A 7,483-nucleotide genomic window follows, 5' to 3' on the forward strand; every position below is an offset into this window, starting at 1 on the left:
ATATACAAAGATAGATCATATTCTGGGCCATTGGTATGACTAACTCCCCCGCCTCTGGAAGCCTGATTTATGTCCCTGCCTTTTCCCTGGCCCGCTCCCCACTGGACAGTAAACCCCTGAGGGCAGGAAGGGGTATGTCTGCCTGTTCACCTCACAGCCTGGCACACAGGAGTGCTCCAGGAATCTCTGAGCCTGAGGACACAGAGTCTGTCCCCTGTCCCAGCCTGCCCAGGCCCTGAGGCCCCCTCCTCCTGCACAGTGGGCACCAGCCTGCTGCCTGGTCCTCTGCATGCACATGAGGGTGTCCTCTCCCACGGTCACTGTTCTCCCAAGGACAGGGACCCCACATGCAACTGAGCTCCCATGACAGGCATACAGCATTGGGGGGCCGATTTCTCCCCCACCTCCTGATCGGGCTCCAAACGGGGAGGGAACAACCAGAGCTGGAATGGGATTATGGCAGGGGCGGGGAGAGGGTATCCCTAGGGCCCACACTGTGCCCTTACCTCCTCTCTCCTTCCCAGTGTGCCCGGGGTCCACCCCCAGCTCTGTGGGACTGCTTAGCTCCTACACGTGGTACCCCTGAACTCATTCCTCCATAGGGATCAAGATGTGTGGGACCCAGGTCATGCCCAGCCCCAGTCCTGACATAGGCCCGCTAAAACCCCCAGTCTTCCTTGGAGACAAAAAACCCTCTTTCTCCACGCAATGTCCACTCACTCTTTCTGCTGGTCCTGGGGTCCAGCATCCCTGGCTGAATGGGAGCAGTTGTATCCATACCTAGAGAAGGCACAAGGGCATCACATCTAATGCACTGTGAACACTACCTGCCTCCCATGTCTAGTGTTCCTGTCTGCCTCCTGACTAGCACAGAGGCCCAGGAGGGCACAGCTCCCTGTCTGCTTTGTTCACTGAATGATGCTGAGTGTCTAGAACAGTGTCTGCAACAGTAGGGCTTCATAGATAATTGTTGAGTGAATGAACCTAAGCAGCACCTTCCCCAAAATCTGATTGTCCTGGGGCCCCTCTGTCAGACACCAGGGATTCTTGTTCAGGGTACACCAAAAACAAACGCCACTAGATGGAATCTCAATTCCGCCTTTTCAAATGGGGAACAGGTTTGCTGAAGGGCCTGCACTCAGTGAGGGGTGAGGCAGACAGCTTCTTCTTAATAGAGAAAAACAATAAACGTGAACATCGCAGCCCTTCCAGCAGCCTTTTCCCTAGAGCTGGACTCCAGGGGTCGGGGTCTAGTGGCACACTGCTTAACGAGCTTGGCTGCTAACCAAAAGCTCAACAGTCAATGGTACCGTAAGATACACACTTTTATTGAAAGAAATAAATATTTTGTTGTCAATTGTGACAGTATATTGATTCCAGTGTTGTGATCTTTTTTTTTTTTTTTTACTTTTTTTGTGTTTTCGTTGAAGGTTTATACATCAGTTTAGGTATCCATTCAACAGTTCCTACACAAATGTCCTAACAGTTTCTTCCCTCACCTCGGTGGACTGTCTTGGCATCCAGGCACAGACCCCACTGTGGAGACCCGTCATCCTCTACCCAGGGTACAGCTGCTTTTCCTTCCTCCTGCCCTTAGGAAGCTCATTGCCTAAGTTTGCCTCCCTCCCTCCCTGCCCGAGCCACACAGGGCCTCTCCTTGCCCTTCTCCAGGCAACCATCTACCTACCTTCATGAATGGGAGATGTGGACTGACTAGGAAAAGACGCACCCCTTAGTCTGCGGAGGGGATGAAGGGCTGTGTGTTAATGGTCTTGTCCCTGTCACCCAAGGACCCCTGCCTTGGTTGGATTACCAGGTTCCAAGCCAGTCAATCGACAACCTTTTAATGTGGACACTATGGTCCACTCATTCTCCAGGCCCCACAAAGACCTGGAATAGCTTTTCCCCTTTCACATGGGAGAGCAGAATGGGCTTTAAGGAAGAAGACCACATAAAGTCACCTGGAGCCTCGTCATACCCATGTACCTGGTAGCAACACTCTCCTGGTTCTACCTAGGAGCCCTACAAGCCCCAGTCCCAGAACCAGCTCCTCACCCATCAGCTGTCTGACCTTGGCACCTCACTGAAGCTCCCCATCTCAGCCTCTTTATCTGCAAAATGGGAATGAAAACCTGTACTGGGGTTGTCTGGACTGTTGTGCAGGGTTTTTCAGAAGCACCTGGTAAAGGGCTACTTGTCAAATTGAAGAGGGTCCCACATATTTATTCACAGCCCTCCTTCCTGCACACTCCCCACACCTAAGCCTCCTCCTGGGCTCTCCCACTTACCTCACACACCCTCCTCACTTCCCAGGATTGGGCTCCTCCTGACCCACCCACCTCATTACTCAAACCTGGGTGTGTTTCTCCTCCACCTTACTCTTCACAACTGTGCAACCTCCTAACACCTGTGCCTCCCACCTCCTCATTTCTCATCCCTGGGGTTTATCATGGCCTCTCCCTATTCCCATACCTGGGTTGCCTCCTAGTCCTACCCACCTCTTCACTGGCCACACGTGGGCAGCTTCCTGGCCTCTCACACCTCCTCACTCCCCACACCAGTGCTTCCTCCTGGCACCTCACACCTCCTCAGTCCTCACACCTGGGCTGCCTTCAGACCCCCTCAGACCTCCTCAGTCTCACACCTGGGCTGCCTCCTGGCCCTCACACCTCCTCACTCCCCACACCTGGTATGCCTAATGGGCCTTCCCACTTCCAACCTGGCCATACCTGCGGCTTCTACTGACACTGCCTCCTTCCTCTGCAGAAATTTGCTGTTTCCTGAATGCTTCCACCTCAGCAACCACACCTGGTCTTCAACTCACCCTTCCCACCTCCTCACTCCCTACACCTGTGCCTTCTACTGACCCACTTCCAACCTGAGTCCTGACAGACACTCCAGTTGCTTCCACATTGACTCGCCTGTGCCCTCACGGACCCCTCCCACCTCATTACCACACCTGCTGCTGATCTACTGGCCCCTCCCATCCTCTCACATCCCATACTGGGTCTGACCCCTTCCACCTCCTCACTCACCACACCAGTGCTCACCTGGACCCCTCCTGACTCCTTGGTAGCCACATCTGGGAGTTCTCTAGGCCTCTTCCAGCTCCTCAGCCCCCACAGCTTGTCTGCCTCTTCATCCCTCCCACCTCTCACCCCCCACAACTGGACTGTGTCCTCACCCTTCCCACCTCCTCTTTTCCCACCCCAGGGGTTTCTCCTGTAGACAGGCATTCACACAAATGCGTGTCCATGAAGGCTCACAGCAGCTCTACTGCTCCCATCAGTCCGTAGTGGAACCAACCCATATGTCCATCAACAGAGGACTGGTGAACAAAGTGTGGTCCATCCACACAATGGAATACCACTGAGCCTTAGAAAGAGTGAGAAACTGACACATGCTACAATGGGAATGGACCTCAAACACATGAAGCTAAGAAGCAAGGTACAAAAGTCACGTGTTTCCATTTAGATAAGAAATTCAGGTCAGGGAAATCCATAGGCACAGAGAGCCAATCACTGATTGCCATGGGCACAGGGCAGGGTACAAGGAGGACTGCCTAACAGGTCCAGGGTTTCTGTTTGTGGTGATGACAGTGCTCTGAAGTAGGTACTGCTGATGGTTGAATAGGATTGTGGGGTACATAAAGCCACTATATCACACCCGCTAAAACTAGAAAAACAAAACTTTATTTCATGAGAAATCTACCAGTTCAAATAGTAAAAACTATAACGTATAATGTGAGCTGTAACAATACAACAAAAAAACCACACAAACACCCACGCTGCTGAAGGTAAGAAAGGATCTCCTTGTGAAGCTGAAGCTCCCTGGCTGGGGCTGAGGAGCTGTTGTGGAGTCGGTGTGGCGACTTCCTTGCACTCTGGTACCAGGGCCAGAGCAGTAGAAGGAGGACCCAGGGCTACGCTGAGCCCCAGTGTGGCTGCCGGAACAGGATCAATATGTGCAGGAGGTCCTGCAGCTGGTTCTGGGGGAGGCCCAGGATAAAGATTCCACTTTCCAGCAGACTCTTCCTCAGGAACCTCAGCTAGAACTAGACATGTATGACCTAGAGCTGTATCAACGTCTGCTGTTTCTGAAGGAATAGAATCGACATCCACCGGTGGTCCGGGATTCAGTTCCGGAGGTGGCCCAGCAGAAGAATTCAGCTTTCCAATAGGCTCTTTCTCTGGTGCCTGGGACAGAGCTGTACGCGGAGGACCTGGGGCTACATGAGGCCCAGGTGGTGATGTAGGAGTAGGACCCACAACACCTGGTCGTCCGAGATCCAAGTCTACACGTGGTTCATGGTTAAAATCAGCTTTTGCAATAGGACCTTCGTCTAGGGCCTGGACCGGAGCTGGAGAAGGAGGATCTGTGGGTACACTGAGCTCCAATACTGCTGCAGGCTTAATATCGCAATCAGCTTTTGGTCCACGGCTGAGTTCAGGAGGTGGCCCAGGATAAGAATCTGAGTTTCCCGCAGGCTCTTTGTCTGGATCCTGGGCCACAGCTGGAGTCAGGGGACATGGGATGACATCTAGGTCTGCTGTTGCTGTCCGAATAGGACTGACATCACTTGGTGGTCTGGAAGCTTGTTCTGGAGGGGACCCAGGATAACAATGGAGCTTTCCAGCAGGCCCTTCACCTGGTGCCTGGGCCAGAGCTGTAGATGGAGGACCTGGGGCTACACGGAGCCCAGGTGTGGCTGCGTGTACAGGCTCCACATCGGCGGGTGGCCCTGGCACCCGTTCTGGAGATGGCACGGGATAAGAGTCTGACATCCCAGCAGATTCTTCCTCTGGAGGCTGGGCCAGAGCTGAAGATGGAGGACATGGGGCTACATTGAAGTTTGGTCTTTCTGAAGGAACGGGATCGACATGGGCCGGTGTTCCGGGATCGAGTTCTGTAGGTGGACTAGAATAAGGATCGAGCTTTCTCATAGGCCCTTCCTCTGGTTCCTGGGACAGAGTTGTATATAGAGCACCTGGGACTACATGAGGATCCAGTGGTGATGAAGGAGTAGGACCCACAACACCTAGTGGTTGAGACTCAAGTTCCAGAGGCAGTTCTGGATTAGTACCTGCCTTCCCCATAGGCTCTTCTTCTGGTGCCTGGGCCAGAACTGGAGATGGAGGACATGGCACTACATGGAGCCCTGGTGCTGGTACAGGAGTAGGACCCACAACACTTGGTGTCCCAGGATCCGCTTCTGGAGGTGGTTCAGGAACAGAACCTGACCTTCCAATGGGCTCTTCATCTAGCATCTGGACCAGAGCTGGCGATGGAAGACCTGTACATACGCAGAGCTCTGGTATTGTTGCAGGTGCAGTACCACCATCAGCCTGTGGTCCACGACCAAATTCTGGAGGTCGCTCAGGAGAAGCAGCTAACTTCCCAGCAGGCTCTTCATCTGGATCCAGAGCCAGAATCGGATCTGGAGGCCTTGTTCTACTTTGAACCTCGGTGTTGGTGCACAATCAGGTGATCCTTGAGGCAATTTTCTAGATGGCCCAGGATAAGAAGATGGCTTTCCAACAAGCTCTTCACCTGGTGGCTGAGCCAGAGTTGGAGATGGTGGACCTGTGGCTACACTGAGCCCCGGTGTTGGTGCAGGAGCTGCTTCTGGAGTTGTCCCAGGAAGACGACTCAGCCGTCCAGCAGACTCTCCGTCTGGTGTGGGAGGTGGTGGTGGACGATCTGGTCTTCTGTGCACCTGCTGTGATGGTTCAGGAGTAGAATCTATCTCAGAAGATGGTTCTTGATTCTCTCCTAGAGGTGACCCAGGAAAACAACCCAGCCCTCCAACACGTTCTCTGTCTGCTGACAGATCTGGTGATGGAAGACCTGATGATCTGTCGAGCTCCAGTGTTGGTGTTGGAGCAGGAGGTCGTCCTAGAGTAGCTTCTGGATGAGGCCCTAGGTCCTGAGCTGCTTTTAGACCCAGTGCCAGCCCTGACGGGAGAGGTACAAGAGGAGAAACATTCAACAACATGGCTGCCTTTCCTCCTGCCTTTTCCATGATAGAAAACATCCCACAACCTTGAAGAGAAGGCCAGGGTCCAGATTTCCACCCCAGAAACTCTTCCAAGACTGAGGTCCACCAGAGGAGGGTCTGAGATCACTCTGAACATAGGCCCAACCCTACCTCTGTGAGTCCACCCTGTGGGACCAGCCCCATGTCCCCTCACAAGCTCACATGCAGGCATGTCTACTCCTCCTCACCTTCTGGCTCTGCCTCACTGGGCTCCAGGAGATCCAGCTGGGCACAGAGAATATGGGCACAGTGCTCCAGGTCTGAGCCTGGCATGTTCACCTGCACGTACGCCACCAGGAGCTTCAGGCAGGAGAAGTGTGGGGGCTGGTCAAAGTCTTCTGGGTATTCATCCATCCAGGTTTTCAGGATGAAAGAGATGGCTCTGGGGATGGATGGTGAAGAACAGGATCAGAGGCCTGGCTTTTCCCACTACGCTGCCGTCCCATGGCACCCATGTAAGAGTCTGGCTTCTTCTGTCTGTCCCTGTCCTTCCAAACCCCAGCCCCAGTCTGCACCGTGCCCTCTGGCTATCCTGGCAGTGTCAGGCCTGGTCACTGAGCAGGGTGTTAGCACAGAGCCTTGGTCACAAAGACATCCCTATGAAGCCTGAATTATGTCCTGTCCGTTCCCTGGCTCCCTCCCCAATGGACAGTAAACCCCTGAGGGCAGGAAGCGGTGTATCTGAGTGTTCACCTCACAGCCTGGCACACTGTAGTGCTCCAGGAATCTCGGAGACTGAGGATACAGAGTCTGTCCCCTGTCCCAGCCTGCCCAGGCCCTGAGGCCCCCTCCTCCTGCACAGTGGGCACCAGCCTGCTGCCTGGTCCTCTGCATGCACATGAGGGTCTCCTCGCCCACAGTCACTGTTCTCCCAGGGACAGGGATCCCACATGCATCTGAGCCCCCCTGACAGGCATACAGCATTGTGGGGCCGGTTTCTCCCCTACCTCCTGATGGGGCTCCAAACGGGGAGGGAACAACCAGAGCTGGAAGTAGATTATGGTGAGGGGGAGGGAGAAGGGAAAGGGTCTCCCTAGGGCCCACACTGGGCCCCTTGCCTCCCCTCTGCTTTCCAGTGCGCCCAGGCTCCACCCCCAGCTCTGTGGGACTGCTTTGCTCCTACACGTGGTGCCACTGAACTCATTCCTCCATAGGGATCAAGATGTGTGAGAACCAGGGCATTCCCAGCCCCAGTCTTGACACAGGTCTCTTAAAACCCCAGTCTTCCCTGGAGACACAAGACCCTCTTTCTCCATGCAATGTCCACTTACTCTTTCTGCTGGTCCTGGGGTCCAGCATCCCTGGCTGAATGGGGGCAGTTGTATCCATACCTAGAGGAGGCACAAGGATATCACACCTAATGCACTGTGAATACAACCTGCTTCCCATGTCTAATATTTCTGTCTGCCTCCTGACTAGGACGGAGGCCCAGGAGGGCACAGCTCC

This window comes from Loxodonta africana, chromosome 3 (assembly GCF_030014295.1).
Source record: "Loxodonta africana isolate mLoxAfr1 chromosome 3, mLoxAfr1.hap2, whole genome shotgun sequence".
Lineage (NCBI taxonomy): Eukaryota > Metazoa > Chordata > Mammalia > Proboscidea > Elephantidae > Loxodonta > Loxodonta africana.